At 44.8% G+C, this 19823-nt stretch overlaps 1 non-coding gene and 1 pseudogene across 1 annotated transcript; both read left to right on the top strand.

The window, feature by feature from the left end:
* Positions 1-1310: 1310 nt before the first annotated feature.
* LOC117723458 (ADP/ATP translocase 2 pseudogene) lies at positions 1311-2202 on the top strand (annotated as a pseudogene).
* A 16714-nt stretch (positions 2203-18916) lies between these two features.
* On the top strand, positions 18917-19044 carry LOC117723571 (small nucleolar RNA SNORA17). Its single transcript, XR_004608680.1, has one exon. It is a non-coding gene; the product is annotated as a small nucleolar RNA SNORA17 (small nucleolar RNA).
* Positions 19045-19823: the final 779 nt, after the last annotated feature.

Raw genomic sequence — 19823 nt, 5'->3', positions numbered from 1 at the left:
CAACTAATCTGGACCCCTAGGAGCTCCCAGAGACTGAGCCACCAACCAAAGAGTATGCATGGGATGATCTGAGGCCTCTGCCTTGTCTGGACCCAATGGGAGATGATGCACCTGATCCTATAGAGATTTGATGCCCCAGGAAGGGAGGGTGCCCCTCTCAGAGGCAATGGGGAGGAGTCATGGGGGTAAGAACTCTGGGGGGGGGCAAAAAGTAGGGGCAACATTTAGGATGTAAATAAATAAAAATTAATAATAATAAAAAATTAAAACAAAATATATATGAAAATATAAAACACTATAGAGAAAAACCCAGAGCTACTATTCCTCTGCACATAGGGATCTTATAGTACCTCATGAGAAAAAAAGCATTATATGTCCAAAACATGGTGTTATTTAAAAAAAAAAAAAAAAAAAAAACTCTATTCTAAAAGTAGTCTTGACATCATGTAGTAAATTAAACTATCTGACAAACTATTCTAGATTCTATAATTAATCTCATCTCTACATAAATTACCAGGATTATTAACATTTCTTATTTTTGATATCTTAGGTAATAAATGCAATTCGAAATTATAGCAGCTGTGGTTGTGATGTCGATTTTAGTCTAGATTGCTGCACAGAGATTTTTAGGGAGGAGGGGGTTTGGCAGGGCGGAAGGTCAATAAGGGAGACTGGGATGAGAGTTATTAGAACACATAACGTATACGCATGAAATTGTCAAAGAAACATTTTAATTAATAATAACTTTTAAAATACAAAGTCTATAATTTAAAGGAGTAAAAATAAGAAAATGAAGTTGTTATTAATAGACTCCACTACATATTTTTCTAAAACATACCATTATTTTCTTCAGCACTAAGTGGCTAAAATTCAACAGAATAAATTGTACGTGTAGTGTGTTCATTTAACTGCTGTATAGTATTGATTCACCCATTCATTTATCATTCCTTTGGAGGGTTTTTTAGTTTCATTTTTTAAATTAGGATACAGAGTAGCAGGCTTTCTTCCCACACTCATATACTGTATTAGTTATTTTCTCCCTCCCTAGCTGCTTCCTTGTTCTCTTTTGTCCCAGCCAACACCTCCGTTTCTACTTTATGTCGCATATGTTCTGATCCCCTCCCTAACCGCTTCCTTAAAACCTCTTTTCCCCCTCTTGAGGTCCTCTTTCTAGCTTTGTGGTCTATACCTACACTCAGGCCCATATAACCACACACACATAAAAATTAAAAGCTTCAGAGTCCAGGCGACAAAGCTGGTCGTCAACCCAGTCCTGTCCCGCACGTGCCTGCCGCTTTTTCGCTTTCAACATGACAGAGGCCGATGCCGATGCCAGTGTGTCCTTCACCAAGGACTTTCTTGGCCGGTGGAGTGGACATGGCCATCTCCAAGATGGCAGGAGCACCCATCGAGCGTGTCAAGCTGCTGCTGCCGGTGCAGCATGCCAACAAGCAAATCACAACAGATAAACAGTACAAGGACGTTATAGACTGCATGGTACGTATCCCCAAGGAACAGGGAGTCCTGTCCTTCTGGCATGGTAACCTAGCCAATGTCATCAGATACTTCCCCACACAGGTACTCAACTTTGCCATCAAAGATAAATACAAGCAGATCTTTCTGGATGGTGTGGACCAGAGGACCCAGTTTTGGCACTACTTTACAGGGAACCTGGCATCAGATGGTGCCACTAGAGCCTCTTGATTTTGCCCATACCCATCTAGCAGCTGATGTGGGCAAAGCTGGAGTTGAAAGGGAACTCAAAGATCTTGGTGACTGCCTGGTTAAGGTCTACAAATCTGATGGGATTAAGGGCCTGTACCAAGGCTTTAATGTAGGGGGCAGGGCATTATCATCCACCAAGCTGCCTACTTTGGTATCTATGACACTGAAAAGGGAATACTCCCAGATCCCAGGACTACTCACATCTTCATCAGCTGAGTGATTGCACAATCTGTCACTGCTGTTGCTGGCCTGACTTCCTATCCTCTGGACATGGTTCACTGTCATATGATGATGCAATCAGGATGCAAAGGAACTGATATCATGTATACTGTCATGCTTGATTGCTGGTGGAAGATCGCTTGTGATGAAGAAAGCAAGGCCTTTTTCAAGGGTGCATGGTCCAGTGTTCTCAGAGGCACGGGTGGTGCCTTGTGTTTGTCTTGTATGATGAGATCAAGAAGTACACATAATTATGTCCTAGGTATTCTCCCTGAGAACAGGCATGTTGTATAATATACCATGTCTTGAACATTCTGGACAGATTATCTGGGCTTGTCTGTTTTATCAGTGGCAACTGTTTACCAGTTGAAAAGTGGGAAGCAATAATATTCATATGACCAGTTTTCTCTTAAAGCCATTTCCATAATGACAATAATGATGGGGCTCAATTATATTTTTTTTATTTCAGTCACTCCTGATAATCAAAATTGAAGAAATAAAAATATCCAAAAAAAAAAAAAAAAAAAGCTGAGACCCGCATATAAAAGAGAACATGAAGCATTTGTCTTTCAGTACCAAGGTTAACTCACAACATAATATTTTCAAGTTCCATTCATTGCCTACAAAGTTTTTTTTGGAATTGTTGTTTTGTTCTGTTCTGTTTTAAGATAGGTTATTTAGTTCCTTGAACTCATAGAGCGATACCGGCCTCTGCCTCCCAAATACTGGGATTAAAGGTATGTACCATCATGCTCACCTCCCTGCTAAGTTCTTAATTTTGTTTTTCTTTACAGCTATTCGTTCGTCTGTTGATGGATGGTGCTGATGGAATGTTGGCAAGTTCTGTTTCTTCGCTATTGTATGTTCTTCAAAAAGCCTGTCTCAACCCTGTTCAATTCCAGCTTCCTGCCTCATTCATTCCCAAGATAGTCTCCTGCCCTTTCATTTGACTAAACCCTTAATGACCAGACTACTGCTGCCCTGGACCCTTCGGTGCCCTCCTTCTCTGGGGAGCAGAGCATCAGCTCACCCATGTTTTCCACTTGTGCCCTGGCACTGGGCACCTTTCTCTTCCTTCCTATGTCCCCCAATTGACCTTGCTGGTGTGACACAACTCACATTCATAAGGATAAACAGCAAAGGTTCTTCAAGTGATCTCATGCTACCTCGGAGCTGGAAACAGAGTGCTTCCGAGGGTTTTGAGCAAATCGTGACATTGCAGATTTACAGTTTTAAATCGTTCCAGTGGATTAGTGAAATCTGACTAAAGTAAATGAAGAATCCTAAACCTATGTATGGCCTAGCTGCAGAAAAGTATCTCTCCCCACGAGAAATATCAACCAAGACACCGAAAACAGAGTGGTGACCCACTTAAACCTTACTCACTTCAACAATCATTTTTCACTTGGAGAAACTGAGGGGATGAATTTTGTGGCTCACCCCCAGATACTCAGCTGCATGTCAGATGCCGAGAGCATCCTCTTAACTGTTTCTCTCCACAGCTGGCTTTTCTTCACTATGGTAGTGTTGTGGAGGATTTCATGGCAGAGCCTACAGTGGAGACTAATTGATTCCATGTTTGGGGGCATAGAGACTTCTCAGGTGCTGTCAACAGAGAGATTAATAAGAAGTGCCCCTTGCCCTTAAGAAGCCCACATTCTAGCAAGCTGGGCATCAATAAAGCCAAGAATAAAGGCTACCACAGCTGAGTGCCTGGGGTGGTCTGGAAAGACACAGAAGCTTTTGCCTAACTTGATTGGTGAGGTCGGAAGGGTGACATTCAATCTCTGCAAATCCATTCTCCTTTGTTTGTGCATCTAGTCCAAGAGAAGAATAAGAAAATGTTCTATTTTTAACTTTATTTATTCATATCATTCCATAAATATTTACTTGAATATTTGCTGGGTTCTAGCCTCATATCAGATTTCTTGTGGCAAAAGCCAATAGAGAATGACTAGGAGAAATGTCGCCTTAGTGGCGATGGGGACACTCTAGGACAGCCTCAAAGATGATAGGTACTATGCAAAGCAAAGTCAATAATAAAAAAAAAAAATCGAAGGGCTAGAAAATGTGATTTCCAATCACATTAGACTCTGACAATTGCACACATCCTTCCTCCTCGTTTGAAATCTGTTTTGGGGGTGGAATAAATACATCTATCATTCCTATCTTGGTGCAAATTTAAATTTCAACACATAACTCTCAGAGGTCATCGTGGTTTAATTTTTATGAAAACAATGTTTTAATATAGACGTGGTATTGTCAGGGCTCAGGATGCAGCCCAGAGACTGACCTGGCATGTGCAAGGTGTTGGGTTCAACACAAAAAAAAGGGTGGAAGAGAAGGTGATGCTTTCATAGCATATTATAGGAAGCGTGACACCCGTGGAGGGAAAGAGCCTGGTTGCATCATGCATGGCTGCTGTACCATGCACTGCTGCACCTGCCATCCCTGGACCCCACACCCACAGCACAGTGCACACAGACTCTGTTCCTCTCCACGTCACGTCTATGTCCAAATCACTGCTGCAGAAGTGTAGCTTCTGTGTTGGTCCCTCTGTGCAAGAGCAGTCAGATCATGTGTCTCACCCCGATCTTCGTGGTTTATTCTCAGTTGCTGCCCAGGGTATCTCTAATGCAGCATCCTGGGGCAGCCACTCAAAGCTATGCTCTCCTCAGCACACACACCCTGGAAATAGAATATAGTCAATTCTCCTGAGACCATCTTGATTTAGGGGGAGTCAGGTGAGCTGGTGGGTTCTGTCTTTGGTCTCTTAGGCGGACACCCCTGTGGGCTTCAGAATCCCAAGCAGAGCAAGGGAGCTATAGCAGCTGGCAGCTCAATAACCCATCCTGAGTTGACTGCCCTCATGACCCTGCTGTCTAGGCATGAATTCCAGGAACCTTCAATGGCAAGCCTTTGGCTTGGGCCTTGATTTCTGGGTAACTCAAGCTTAGACTAGCAGGATCTACTCGTTTATTCTTTCCTTTTAAAATCCTTCTGGCGAGCTTTGACAAAAAGGGTCGTACTGGTTTCCAATAATCTAAAAATTCTGAAATTTGACAGGAATCCACAGGTGTGACTGCCACTCCGTCTGGAAGGAAGCCCCTTTGTGTTACTGAGGCAAAGAATTAGGACTGATGTACGTCCTCTTCAGAAATGGTTTCTTTCAATATCTCATGCTAGATATTGAAAGAATATTTCTCAGATTTTCTGATTGCACTGTAAGACCCCTCCCCTGAAGGGAGGACTTCCCTCAAGCCTCAGAAATTCACAGCCACCCAAAAACTCATAAGACACCATTCTTGATGCAACAGCATGAGGTATATTTCAGGATCAGTCGACTGATGGTCAATTTGTATCCCACGCAGGGGCAGAGGAATTGATAAAGAATGGTGGGTGAGGAGGGCTTATATAGGAGAAAACCACAAACCAAGGGGGGTGAGGGGGTTACCAAGGAAACATAACATAAAAACAGTAGAAAGTCTTAAAAAGTCCCAACCCAAATTTAGTCAGGGTCATGTGGAAAACATCTTATACACTTATCTTTTGTAAGGAATGGATGTAACCAACCATTCATCTTGTGGTCAGCCAGTTCCTGGGACCACCCAGATGACTTGCATCTTTCTTTGTAGTCAGGAATGTGTCTTCCTGCTTTGGGCCTTCCCCACCCACAGATGGGTTCTCTTCCCTGAGGCTTGAGGAATGTTAATCCAGCAAGTGTCCTCTGACTCAGGGATAATGTACTCCTCCCGGAATGTATCCCGGGGCAGTAAAGGCCTGAAATCTTACATTCAGTTCTGCTTCCTTGGAACTAGTGAACCTGCATTCTTTTGCTCAGGTCTAGGGGTCATAAAACTTTCTATATTTTTTCATAAGTTTTCAATATCTTTCAGCACATCGGCCTGCCAGCAAGAATTCCTGGGTCTCGGATACTGTTTTCATGTGCATATTTTGTTTTTCTTATATCTAAAGTGCAGAGAGATTTGCCCCATGACTGCCACAGGCTGATGACTTACACTGCTTGTAAATGGGCCATTCTTCCATGAATATCAGAAACCTTCTCAGATCCAGGTTGGTGGGAGCAGAGAGAAAGCATACAAAAAGTTCCTATCTAAGTTTTCCATGGAGATGCCCAGCCTGTCCAGGTCATGGTGATACCCAGTTAGGTAAAGATGTTTGTATTTTTCTAATTTGTGCCTTCCTTACTTAAAAGAGTCAACCCTTGCATGTTGCTAGTACTGAAAGTCTATCTCAGACATCTAAAAAAGATTTGGCATTTGAATCATCTCACTTTCTTTTGGGGGGGTTTCAGTTGTTCAGATGTTTTGTTTAGCTAACTGGTAGGTTGGTTAGTTGGTTAGCTAATAGGTTGGTTGATTGAATGGCTGGTTGGTTAGTTGATTAGCTGGTAGGTTGGTTGGTTGGCTGGTTGATTGGATAGCTGGTTGGTTAGTTGCTTAGCTGGTAGGTTAGTTGGTTGGTTGATTGGTTTTAATGCAGAATCTTACTATATACCCCTGGTTGGCCTAGAACTGCTACATAGACCAGGCTGGCCTCAAACTCATGAAGATCCTCCTACCTCTGCCTCTCAAATGCTGAGATCTAGCTTTTCAAAGCATGGTTAAGTTTTCAGACCCAAGCTTGGATGACATTATCTCAAAGTCTTCAAGAGTCCGTTTCCTGTACAGTTCACCTATGAACTGCTATAAATCTGGGGAAAGGTGACCAACCCAGTTAGTGACAGAGGGAATTGGAGAATGAATAATCACCTTGACTCTGACACCTGATTGACCCAGCTGTCTGATTGTAGATCCAGATGTCACCCAGATACATAAGCATTTTGATTGGCGCCTTACCTGTGACCACCAGGAGGCTTACTTTCTTCACTAGGAGGCTTACTTCCTTAAAGCCTCTCACAGAAACTGCTTCGCACTTTACACTGCAAAGTCTTACAGATTTTTTTATTAGATATATTAATTATATAAAATTATGAGAAAACTCTGCTAATTAAAGCTGAAGTCTACCATTGACCAGCCTTCTTGAGTTCTGTGCTATATGGAGAACTTTCCCCTTCATCAGCAGGGCTTGGCCTTCTCTGACCTTGTCTGGGGTGTTCAAAAACCCCACACCTCTACCTGAAGAATGTCATATAACACAACATCTGGAATATTTTCCCATGCTAATGAGGCATTTTGGTACCCTAAGCCTTCAGCCAATGGCCTTCCCTTCCGGGGTGTTCCTTACCCCTGGTTCACCCTGAATAAAATGTATGTGCCCATATCCACCCTCAATAAAACAATATGAACAGTAAATGATCGTCTCAGAGAACTGGTTCATTAAAGATCACTTGGGAAAGGCCTTCACCTAGACAAGCCATGCCTAAGACTCCAGAAGAAGGCTTTCTTTCCTCCAGCCCTTCCGATGCTCAGCACTCACTTCCACCCCAGATGGATTCTGCCTCAGGCTCTGCCTTCCCCTTCCTGCCTGACTATGTAGATGCCCTGAGGGCCAACATAACAGCAACCGTGTTCCTGACTTCTTCTGGGGGTGGGGGAAGGGAGGGTGTATACTGGCTAACTGGTGGTGCCTGGGTACCCAGAGAAGAAATTGGGTACCACATCATTCATCCCACTTCCTGCCTGTAACGGTTTCTGATACCCCAGTTGGAAACACAGGCTGTGGACTCCCTGTTCGAGACTTTGCCCTGCCTCCTCCTTGCGGTGTGCCGGTGCTGTGCTGGCGTCGCCCCGGCACCCCTGGCAGAAAGGCAGGATGCTATATAACATAATGGCCTCATGATGACACTTTCATATATGTATACACTGCACTTGATCATATTCCTTCTCATGTTCCTCTCCACACTGCTGCTGGCTATGTCTTTTTATTCTTTTTTTAAGTTAAAATATAATTACATCATTTTCTCCACTGCCCTCTTCTCTCTAGCCCCTTCCCACAAACACCCCCTCTCAAATTCATGGCTGCTTTTTAATTTTTATAATTATTGTTATTATTGTTGTTATTATTGTTGTTGTTATTGTTACAAATACATAGATACAACCTGCAGAATGTGTTTAGTGTTGATCTCGGGCTGACCACTTGGTACTAGATAACCATTTAGGAGGCTGATCCCTGGGGGATACTAATTTTATCTCTATCTCTCTCTCCCTATCTCTGTAATCAATTGATTGTATTTCTTCATCTAGGACCCTGTGAGATTTCTCCCATCTGTATTGGCATGTCATCTGATTTTGTCATCGTTCAGGTCTTGTTTGGGCAGCTGTATTGTTGAGATTTCATGGGATTTAATTTCCCTGTCATGTCTAGAGGCCACAATCTCACAGTAGATTTCCTGGTCCTCTATTACTTGTCTTTCTGGATCATCACAGGAGCTCTAGCTCTATCCATTTTCCTGCAAATGGAGCTTGTAGAACGTCATCCTTTGGAGGGCTGAATAAAACACCATTAGGTATGTATGTCTGTGTGCATGCATAGTGTGTGTTCTCGTGTTCTTTATTTGGTTTGTTGGTGTCATCTAAACTGGTTACATTTCTTGGCCATTATGGGTGGTGCAGAAATAAATGGGAGTGGGCAATTCTCTCTGGTGTGCCTGCTTTGATTCCTCCAAATATACCCCCAGGGCCATTACATGAGAGGTACAGCAGTACTCACCACAGCAAGAGTGACGACACTGCAGTTCCTGAAGCACACAAGACCAGGACTCCACAGTCACCTTCAAAGTCCCACCCTTAGTTGCCTACTTCCACCAGTCAGGCCTTCCTGCTAAACAGACCATAACCTAATAAATCGGTGCTCCTAGCTGGGGAACAGAAGTTCAAACTTAAGCCTGTGGGGGACATTTCATATCCAAGCCTTGACAGTTGGTTAGGGGCTTTCCCCCAGTCCAGGATGCTGTAATTCCTCTCTACTCCATAGACTTCTCCAGAGGCCCTTGAACACTTATACACCTTAGGGTTATATGAAGTAATATGGGGAGACACTAGCTGTTCTTTGACATGGCAGAGTCAGAACAAACTTGTCCAACACCCCCCTGGTCTCCCTGCCTTGCCCCCCAATCTTGAACAGACTCTTGCTACCAATGCCTCTCAGCTGCTAGGATATCTGGGTAAATAGAACTGCAAAACTCTAGGCTCACTTGGCTCCTGTGGCATCCCTTGAGCCCTTAGAGAGTATAATCTTGCCACATCAGATGATTAAGGTTCATATTTCACAACCTCTCTGCCACCTCTCACAGCTAGCACAGGCTGATCCCACTTTCCACTCTAGACAAGAACTGGCTCCAGTCCAACCTTTGCTGTATGACCCCAAAGCTCTGTAGCTGCTTCCTGTGCTAAGAACTCCTCTTCCAGAAGTACCCCCCCCCGAGGAGCCCACAGTTTCATCAGCTCAGTAGTGTCCATGCTAGTGTGAGGTGTCTGACTCCATTCTCAGCACAAAGGTTTCAGATTACCCATTACATGCACCAAGAAGGGACAGCCTTAATAAAATGGCATGTCACCTTCTCTAGACTTCTGACTTGGAGTCCCTACAGATTCTTCACACCAGGGAGAAAGTGAGTGGGAAGGCATCATGTCCTCTTAAGCCATTCTGGAAAATGAGTCTGTGGCTCACTTGGTGCTCTCTTTGGGTTATAGAGGGTCTTAGAGAGTTATTCTGAGTAGAAGCTTCAGCGTGCCAAGATGGTGGGATAATGTCCCCTCAAAGGAGCAGTGTCTTAGTAAACTCTCTATTACCATAAAAAACCCCATGACCAAAAGCAACTTGTGTGTGGTGGGAGAGGGGGATGCTTATTTCAGCTTACCACAGTAGTCCATCATGAAAGGAAGTCATGGTGGGAACCTGGAGACAGAAACTGAAGCAGAGGGAATGGAGGAGTGCTACTTACTAGCTTACTTCTCATGGCTTGCTCAGCCTGCTTTCTTAGAAAATCCATGGCTGCCTGCTTAGAGGTGGCACTACCTCCAGTGAGCTGGTCCCTCTCATAGCATCACTGTTTGGTTGGAACCCCTGCTTGCCTCCACATAAGCTGGGAAACCCTGTCTGCCCTCCTTCCCACAGCCTCAACCTCATCACCCCTTGCCTCTGCATTTTCAGCAATCCCCTATGGAATAAGATTTTTAGTGTATGTGGGTACAACCCCAGCTCCTAGCTGACACATCATCATCTCGCCCCTGAGAGCTATACCTCCTTGACTTAGCCAGGGCTCACAATTCCATGACCCTGTTCTTTGGGACCAATGAACCTGCCTGGGAGCAGCGCCTAGTAAACCTACATTTATCTGCTTTTAATCTGGTCTCATCTGGCCTATATTTGCATCGTTGAGAGAAGACAAAGCCTATTAATTGCTGATTTAGAAAATGTCCTACTGGCAATCTTGATAGAGCCATCATCTCAGTTGAGGTGCCCCTTCCTAGACATGTCTAGATTTTTGCTAAGTTAGCAAAAAAAACCCAACCATCCCAAGCACTTATTACAATTGCTCCTGTGACTTTATTCTCTGTGGTAGGTACTATTGTACTTCTTCTCTACGTGAAAACCCTATTCCAATTTTTACCTTAGGCTTGTATTGTATATTAGAGAGGTGGTGAGGATATGGAAGGGTGGATGGTGAATGAATGGATGAGTAGATGGATGTGGATGGATGGATGGATGGATGGATGGATGGATGGACAGATGGACAGACAGACAGGCAGACAGATGGACAAATAAATTTCAGCTTGTTAAATCAAACTAATTCTCATTCCCAGGGTAAACCCTCTGCCTTATCACCACTTACCATCTCAGTGTATTCCAAGAATTTTAAGAAGACCCATGTAGAGGAAACAGAAGTCCAGAGACCCCATTGGCTGTGGCTCTACTCACTATGAATAAATCCAGACCCAAGAGACTCAGTGCTACTAGACTAGACCAGCTTCTGGTATCATTATAGTTTATTATCTCTCTCTCAGTAAGTCAGTAACACCCTGCAAACTGCTCTGGGTTAAGACCTGTGAGACCATGTGTAAATGTCTAAAAAGAGACAGAACCATTGTACAAGGCATCTGTGGACAATCACAGAAGTCGTGGCACTTAGGAGGAGGCAGTCAGCTCCAGCTTCAACTTGGTTACCTGAAGGACAAGGGAGGCATGTCTGTGCCAAGTAGACACCACTGGCAAACTAATTCAAGTCTATAAAGTCCTATACAATCTCCAAAGAGCTGGGCATGGTGGTATATGGCTTGTTATTTCCAACATTTTTAGCAGGGAGTTCTTGGGTTGATGGCTTTTCACAAACTGGCTCATGTCATGTGCCAACTGTAGTGGTTTAAAGAAGAAATGTTCCCATAGAGCCATGTGTTTGAATGTTTGGTCTCCAGTTGGTGGTACTGTTTGAGAAGGTTATGAAACCTATAGAGGTCCAGCGTTGCTGGAGGAAGTATATCACTAGGGACAGGCTTTGGGGATGTACAGCTTTTCCCCACTTCCTGTTTGTGCTCTTAGCTTCCTGTGTGTTGCTAAAATGTAATGTCTCAGCTTTGTGTTCCTGCCACCATATCCTTCCCAGTATTGTGGGCATCTATCCTTCTGGAACCCTAAGGCAACGGAACTTTTTAAAAGTTGCTTTTGGTCGTTGTATTTTATCACAGCAACGGAAAAGTAGCCAATACAGCATCTCTTGAGCCAATCCACAAATGCAACAGAAATATAACTGATTATATCATATTATCACATACCCAGCACAGAGTTCAGGAAGAGTGGCTCTCACCAAAATCGTAGGGGCCAAAGGGAGAAAGAGAGCGAGTTACTAGGACCCCTTATGGTAGACAGCTGAAGCAGGAGTCCAAAGTTGCTTTCTAACTCCAGTTCTCAGGTCCCCCAAGGAGAATATAATTTATCTAGTTAAAAGACAAGAGCAGATCAGCCCCAGGGGCTGTCATGAGATACATGTAAAACTGAAAAATGCCAGAGGGAAAAGAAACAGAATTCTTCTCGTTCCTCTTACTCACTGCTGAGGGAGCTGAGCCCTGGAGCCACCCAGGGAGTCAAACCCCCATAGTCCTCGGACTCTGGCAAGAACTGAACTGGTAATACCCAACAGTGGGGTGTGTGCTCTGTCCCTAGCCCCATCAAGAGCAGATTTTTCTTAATTCTCTTTCAAAATGTCAGACAGAGTATGTCGTCATTATGATGCTGGGTGGTAGTCTCTGCACAGTGGTGTCCTTGGAGGAGCAGGCCATCCACTCTTGGCTCCCACGCAAGCAGGTGAATCCACACCTGTCCCAGCAAAGACATAGGACACTGGGAGGGTTATGAAACTGGCTGGGAGTAAATCCATGCAGGAAAGACGATGCTGAGGCCGACTCTCAAACCAGTCTCTCGGTCAGATGCAGAAGTGCACCACAAGGACAGGAAGATGACTAAAGGTGATTACCGTCTACCTTTAAACTACGTGGAAAGATGAAGGTAACCAGGAAGAGGGGTGTGGGGGAAAACAGAGGTGATGCAGAGGAGTTCGAATGAGCAAAGCACAATGATGGATATGGAAGAAAAGCCCATCATTCTGGATGCTAACTAAAAAATAATAAATAAATAAATCTCTCAAAACAAGTTCAGAAGGAACTGAAGGCTCAGCTCCAAGGGGAGAGCCCAATGCTGTCCTCAGCCTTGTGCCTGCTGCCTTTGAGGTAGAAAATGAGTGACAGATGTGGCCGTCCATCACAATGGGGACAAGAGTGCTCCCAAGTAGGACGGCATGGACACTCTGAGAAACAAGGAGAGAGTCAGCTTCTTGTCCGTTGTAGGCCAGAATTCAACTCACACAGAGCCGAGGATCACAAAAGACTGACCAGTAACTCAAGCATCGAAGACAGGCCCACTCGCTGCGTCAGAAGAGTATCAGTGGCTCTAGATAGGGCAAAAGCCTAAAGCCACCAGCCAACCTGAGAGCTGGTCTGAGCCACCCAGCTTGAAGTAAACCCTAGTGGATAAACAGGAAGAGGAAAGGTGCCCCACATGCCCCTCCTTCCTACCTGCATGCTCCTCCTTCCTGCCCTGCAAGCCCCTCTTTTCTGCCCCGCATGCCCCGCCTTCCTGACCTGCATGCCCCTCCTTTCTCCCCCCCCACCCCCCGCATGCCCCTCCTTCCATGTCCTGCATGCCTGTCCTTGGCTAGCTTCTGCTCTTCCCTAGGCAGGCAACAAGTTTGCCAGCAGCTCTGCCCCAAGGTTAAAGGCAGTGCAGGTTGCTTTCACTGCCTAGGCAGTCTGTGCCTCATCCTCCAAGAAATCCATTAGAGGGTGTCTGTGACAAGGTCCTTGCCACCTTCAAACAGCCATTTTTCTCTAGAAGTTAACCAGAGTAGACCTCTGCCCTGTGTGTTCACAGGCCACAGGATATTTATCATAAAGGAAAAGGCTCTCCAGGCTCTTCTCCAGTCTCTAGGATCCATGACAACTTAAAGGGTTTGCCGCCTAGGATTTGCTTCAAGTGTATTCTGCATTCCCGGTTCACTTGACCATAAGGTGCACCTGTAAGGACCCAATCGGAGTTGTCCTCACCTGGAAAAATGAGCAAGAACAGAGAGGATAAGAATTCCTAAAATCACACAGCCAACCCAAAGTTTGTCTCCCCAGTCTTTCATTCAACATGCCTTTCAGTACACCTCAAAGCTTTCTTTTGAATATAAAATACCACTGTGAAAGTTATACTCTATTTCTTCAGAACTTAGCTAAAAGCAGGAGATACTGGCATTGCATAACAATAACGTATCCTCCAATTATCAGCTAGGTAACAAGCTCAGTGAGAAGGGATTTGTTCAAGCCAGGGTCGACCCCTGGAACTCACAACTGTAGTAGCTGCATTGATGGGTTGTTCCACCCTTAAGCCAAGTGCAGCCATCAGCAGGGACAACCATCATGTGCCGGTAGCACACAGTAGAGACCTTCATTTCATCCCGGCTTGTGGCTGCTGGTTCCTGACACCCAGAGGTTGGCAACAACTATGTTGGTTGCTTCAAGTAGGGAATTTTTGAGTTAAACACAAATAGACAGTAAAGGCACCCTCACCTCACTGGGGGCAGCAAAGGATGGGGGTTGTAGTAGTCCTTCGGAGCATTTGACTGAGCCCAGAGTCACTGCAGTCCTGAACGCCATTTTCTCAGGACCCTTAAGTTCCTAAGATTTGCCCCACTTAACCTATCATGTGTGCCTTCCCATTGGCTGCCTCACTAGCTTCTGCATTTAGAAGCTACTTTTAATTGTCTTTAAACAGAAACCTGTCCAAACCATCAGGCAACAAAAGCAAAGGTGTTCCCAGTGGGCGGAATAAAAGGGCTGTTTTTATTTATGTACCAGTCATGGAGAACAACACGGAAGCATTTCACAAGCTTTCTCAACTTAGAGTTTTTATTTTGATTTTTCAAAAGTGCAAATCAGCACCTGGGCCCAAAGCTTGGGGCAGCAGAAACTTAATTAGAACACAGAGCGCTTTCTATAAATATATTCCTTTCTGGTGTTGTCTTAACGCTGACAGGATCACTCATCTGCTTAAATATAATTGAGTGCAGAAAGTGAGAAAGGAAAGAAGACTTAGGCTGAAAACTTAATTCCCACGTAGCTAGCCTGGGGCTGGCTACTGCCACTGACTTTGAACTGGGGCTTCCCTGCCTCTGCTGAAGAGCCATTGAGATGATACCAGAGTCAACCTGGCACACTGACCTTTGATGAACTGAAGTCTCAACTACCCACACTAAACACATAGGAGGAACAATAAATACATTTTTTTAATTTAAACTACTGAGATTTGATAGGTAAGGAGGTATTTGTAACACAGTATAACCCTGTTTACCTGACAGATTTAAAACTACTCCTGAGCTGTAACTATACCAAACATCTTGCTATATCTTGCAGGCAACATCTAGGATAGTACTAGGCACCAATTGTAATAAATAACTGTTGAATAAATAATCATAGCAGTAATGTTATCAGCATAATCTCTAAAATACAGTAAGCACTCAATAATTTAAATGTGTGTTTGCCTCAGGAAGCCTGGGTAGTAATACTATCACTATGCCCATCCTTACAGACAAGAAACATAAGCTTTAAAGAGATAGAGGCATTCATGTTTGTGACATAGAAAGTCAAGTAACCAGTCTTCAATCCCAAGTTATCTCTGAACTCTGTATCTTAACCATAATACTACCACTAAACAAGTAAGTAAATAAATGGGAATAAAAGTCTTTCCTTGAAGATGTTATGTTGTTGGGCCTAACACAAGGTCTAATCTCCATTTCACCTCCACCCTTCAGTCATGTACACAGGTGGAGGGCGTGAACAGGCCCTAGAGAGATTTACATACTAATGAGGTACCTGAAGGCCAGAGGTGGAGCCAATTAAACATTCCTCCCCAGCCCCTCCCCCCTTCTCCCCTCCCCTTTTAACGCAGGTCGATCCTGGGTTTGAGGGGTATGCATCCAGATCCATACACGATCCGCCATGTGAATAAACCAGTTTTGGAAACCCAAGGGCTTCCTCGTGTGTTGGGGCTGCGCCGCTATGAGGAACCGTGAGGAGCCAGGGAGAGACTTTTAGTTAATGAACAGCCGGGCCCAACTTCCAGCTGGAGAAACCCAGAACATTTCCAGCCGACTACCCACAGCATGGCAAGAGGAACCTCGGGATCCCCAAGCCTTTTTTTTTCCCCACATTATGTGATAGGCAATGGTTGAAATATGTAAACAGTTACAAATTCTAAGTAATCTGAGCCTGGTGGAACTGCAAAGATGGTGCTTAGAGAGTGATATTTGAGCTGGGTATTGAAGAGAAGTTCAAATATGCTAACAGGCAAGGAGAAGACATTCGTGGTTTGGACAATGGTGTGTTCAAGGGCATGGCAGGAAACAACACCACATTGCAGGAGTGATAAATCTTTGTCATCTCTACACCAGGAACTTGACAAAGAAAGACCTTGATTGTAACAAAAAAAAAGAGTCTCAAATGGGAAAAGAAAAGCGGGTACCTTGCTGACTACCTGTCTTCCCATGATAAAGCCTAGCATGGGGAGGTACCTCAGTGGTGGAGCACTTACCTGGAGTGTACAGGGCCCTGGGTTCTGTCTCTAGCATCACAGAAAAATCCAAACCATCATTCCTTCCCAAATGCTTGTTTTATTAAAGCACATCCAACAATCCTGGCATGGCACTCACCCTGAGCTATCAAAATGAGTGACTGCCAAGCATTACAGATCAACACAACAAGCTTCACAGGCCAGTCTGCTGCACTGATAAGCTCTACAGAGTCTGCGAGGGTTCAGGAAGAAATCCAAGCCTGGTGACTGACCTTTGGGAGGATTTTGAACAAGCAGCCAAAATCCCTAGGGCAGAAGTTCATCTCTCTCAGCCGTTGTCTGCCCTTGGGGGGTAGCCAGCATATGCATCAAGTTGCTTAACTGAGCATTGGAGTTTGACCAAGAGAAGCTAAGGTAGCAGAGAAGTCCAAAGGCAGCTTTGTCTCCTGACCCTTGCTGGCCTCTGGGTACTGCTGTCGTTATTGCACTAGCATGGAGAGCAGTTTAAACCACCTGAGAGCCTGCTGTAAAAGGCTTCAGAGGCTTGCAGGAGGATCAAGTTTCCAGAAGCTTGGATCTGCTTCAAAGGCCACAAATTCCAGCTGGAATTAAGAAACAAGGTTCTTCAGAAACCTCTTCACTCGAGGTGTGGAGGAGGGGTTAGGTTGACGATCAACCCTGCCCCCTTCACTCTTTCCCTTACTGGGGTTTAGAGGAATAATCCAAGGTGCCCTGTCCAACTACAGAGGGACAGTTAGGCCCCTCAGTCTGCAGAAACCAAATAGCCAAAGTTTTCAGATCTGAACTGGCCCTGGAGAACAGACCAGTCTGCTAAAATTCTCTTCATCAAAATCCAGCCTGCAAAATAGCCAATTTGCCAAAAACCCTATAAGTATGTCCAAATTAGTACTTATCCCCCTAGATGATTCTGACATTTAACCTTGACTCTGCCTTTGGGTATTTATCTTAATTTTTCTTTGCTTGGCTTTTATTTTACGTGCATGAGTGTTTTACCTGCATGTGTGTCTACGTAGCACTTGAATGTTTGGTGTCTTTGAAGTTCAGGAGACAGCATAGGATCCCCCAGAACTGTTACAGATAGCTGTTAGCCACCATGTGGGTGCTAGGAATTGATCCTAGGTCCTCTGGAAGAGTAGCCATTACTATTAACTGTAGAGCCACCTCTCCAGACTCCATTTGCTTGTTAATGAAACAGAATCTTGCCCCCTAGCCAAGCTGGTCTCAAACACACAATTCTTCCAAATGCTGGAATAATTAGCATGAGCCACCATGCACAGGCCTGGCTCAAAGTTTTTATCAAAAGGACCAAACACAATAAACTGGCTGTTCTTTGAATTGATCCTTGCTAAGTTATTTCCACAAATTGATCAAAATTCCTCCCCCTTCCCTGGGGTGTACAGCTCTCTTGTCTGCAGACATGGTCTATCTGCATAGCTCCTAATCCTGACTCACCTATCCAGAAGGTCCTGTGAGGATGCAGCAGCCTCCTGCAAAGAGAAGGATACTTGGTGTTGGAAACATGCCTGCTGTTTATTTACCTCATCTTGGGCCCTTTCTCTGACCTCCCTGCAAAGTCATTATGAGAGACCAGGCTCTTGGCAGGTGTGTGTATTGTAAGTGACACACTTTAAAAACACCTCGTGTAAATCAGATATTGCCATAAAATGGAAATCACAGCTACAAATTACATACTTATTACCATTGTGTCTGATATATGAGGCAACGTTGACACTATATAATAGGTAGCCAGAGAGATGGAAAGTTACACGTGGGGCATAAAAGATCATTATTTTTCAATTCACAATGATACAATCTCTCTTACTCTGATATCACAGGCTCCTACATCAAAGCCGGGGCAATTCCTAGGCCATTATCCAAACCCTTTATTTGACAGATGTGAAGGCTAAGGAAAACTGCCCAAGGTCACTCAGAAAGCCAGCTTGTGACACAGCCTAGAGCTCTCTGCTCTAAGGTGAGACTGAGAAGACTACTTGTTCTGCTCCACCTGGGTCCTGAAGAGCTCTGGAGAGACCCTGAGCTGACCATGGTACCTGCTGCTGAGAAGCTAGCTTTGGACTCAGTGCAAATACCATGTGTAAGGATTGCCCTGTCCTTTCTCTGTGTGTGACCCAAGCAAGACACTTAATCCCACTGAGTGTCAGGTCCTTAGTCCACAAAGTAAGGTTGATTTCACCTACCTACCTTGCAAAGGCATCATGAAGAGTTGGACATTTAAGTTTGAGTTAAGCATGTTTAATGTAACAGGAGGAATGCTCCTGGCAGGCTCTGCAAAAGGCCAGCATTGCAGAAAGTGAATACCATCACACCTCAAGGCCAGAGACGTGGCAAAGGGACTCTGGAACTGTAGTCATGTCTGGTGATCTTCTACCCTCCTCTCATTGCCCATCTGGGTTCCACAGAACTCCACCATGTGGCAGAATCACTCTGTCTTTTCTCTTAGGACTACCTTCAACTTCACAGGTTTTCTGACTCCAGAAAGTGGGTTTTGAGGCTGTGCTGCTATCCACACAGACAGCTCTGCAACTGCTCAAGGACTGGCACGTCTTGTTCTTCATTCAGCAGATACTTTTAAAAAGATCCTACTGTTGATGCCAGACTCAACAGTAGGCACTGCCAGTGTCACAGTCCACTAGGGAACAACCTTCCTGTGTAGAGGAAAAATGGTAAACAGGCTGGTCATGGTGGCTCGTGCCTTTAATCCCAGCACTTGTGAAGAGGCAGGCAGATCTCTGTGAGTTCAAGGCCAGCTTGTCTACAGTTGAGTTCCAGGCCAGACAAGGCTACAGAGAGAGACCCTATCTTGACAGAGAAAAGGGGGGGAAATGTAGGAAACAAAGGAGAAATTTAAAAAAAAATACCAAGACAACCTGCCCCGTGGTTGTAGGTATGACTACTGTGTCACATGTGCATCAGTAGGGGGCAGAGAGGAGAGAGGCTATGTCTACACTAAGTGTCCTGACCTATGGACATCTGAATGATTAGTAGTCTAACATTTCCTGAAAAGAAAAATGAGCCTGAGACCACAGCCAGGGTGGAGGGGCAGGGGATATGCTCAAGATGAACCCTTTCCCTGTGCTATAATGCATAAGTGAAGCATAGCATGCCAGAGACCATTCCTGAGCCAACCTCAAACACTCAGAGACCCAGGCACCACTAAGAGGAGCACGTAAGGGTGGAAAAGGGAAGAGAAAGAGAAACAGAAGAACGTGGGCATAATGAAGAGAGGCAGAACTTGAGACTCGGGGGTAGTGAAGAACAGCCTCATGTGAGTAGCCAGTGATGCCACCTGGGACCATGGTGGGATCCTGGCCTGTGCTGTCACCAGAGGCCATGTCTGGGTCCATGGCCCTGCAGTAGCAGGGGTCTGTTACCACCAAAGTCCAGGCCCACATCCCTGGTCTGAGCTGCATCCCAGGGCTTATTGATATCTGAGGGCTGTATCACCTGGGCATCCTTCTGCCTCATCTTCCTGAGTGCTGAGGTTACAGGTGTGACACTTTTCAAGGAAAGTGTCACTAATGGTTCAGTTTGGAGCAAGATCTAAACAGGAAGTCATGTAGTGAGAGTTTTAGTGTCCTTTAAAAAAAAAACAGTTATGTGAGTATGTTTTTGTTTTAATCCCAGGTGTGGGATAAGAGGCTGCTTCACAGAAGGTGATTATGATTTGTCCCATGCTCATGCAGGGGCGTGATCTTTACCAGCTGCAGATACTAATTCTGAGAACTCTGGAGAAGGTATAAATGGGAGACCCCTGACAGGGCCTGTGGAGGCTA

Source organism: Arvicanthis niloticus, chromosome 18 (genome assembly GCF_011762505.2).
Source record: "Arvicanthis niloticus isolate mArvNil1 chromosome 18, mArvNil1.pat.X, whole genome shotgun sequence".
Classification (NCBI taxonomy): Eukaryota; Metazoa; Chordata; class Mammalia; order Rodentia; family Muridae; genus Arvicanthis; species Arvicanthis niloticus.
This window is presented reverse-complemented; position numbering and strand designations above follow the sequence as displayed.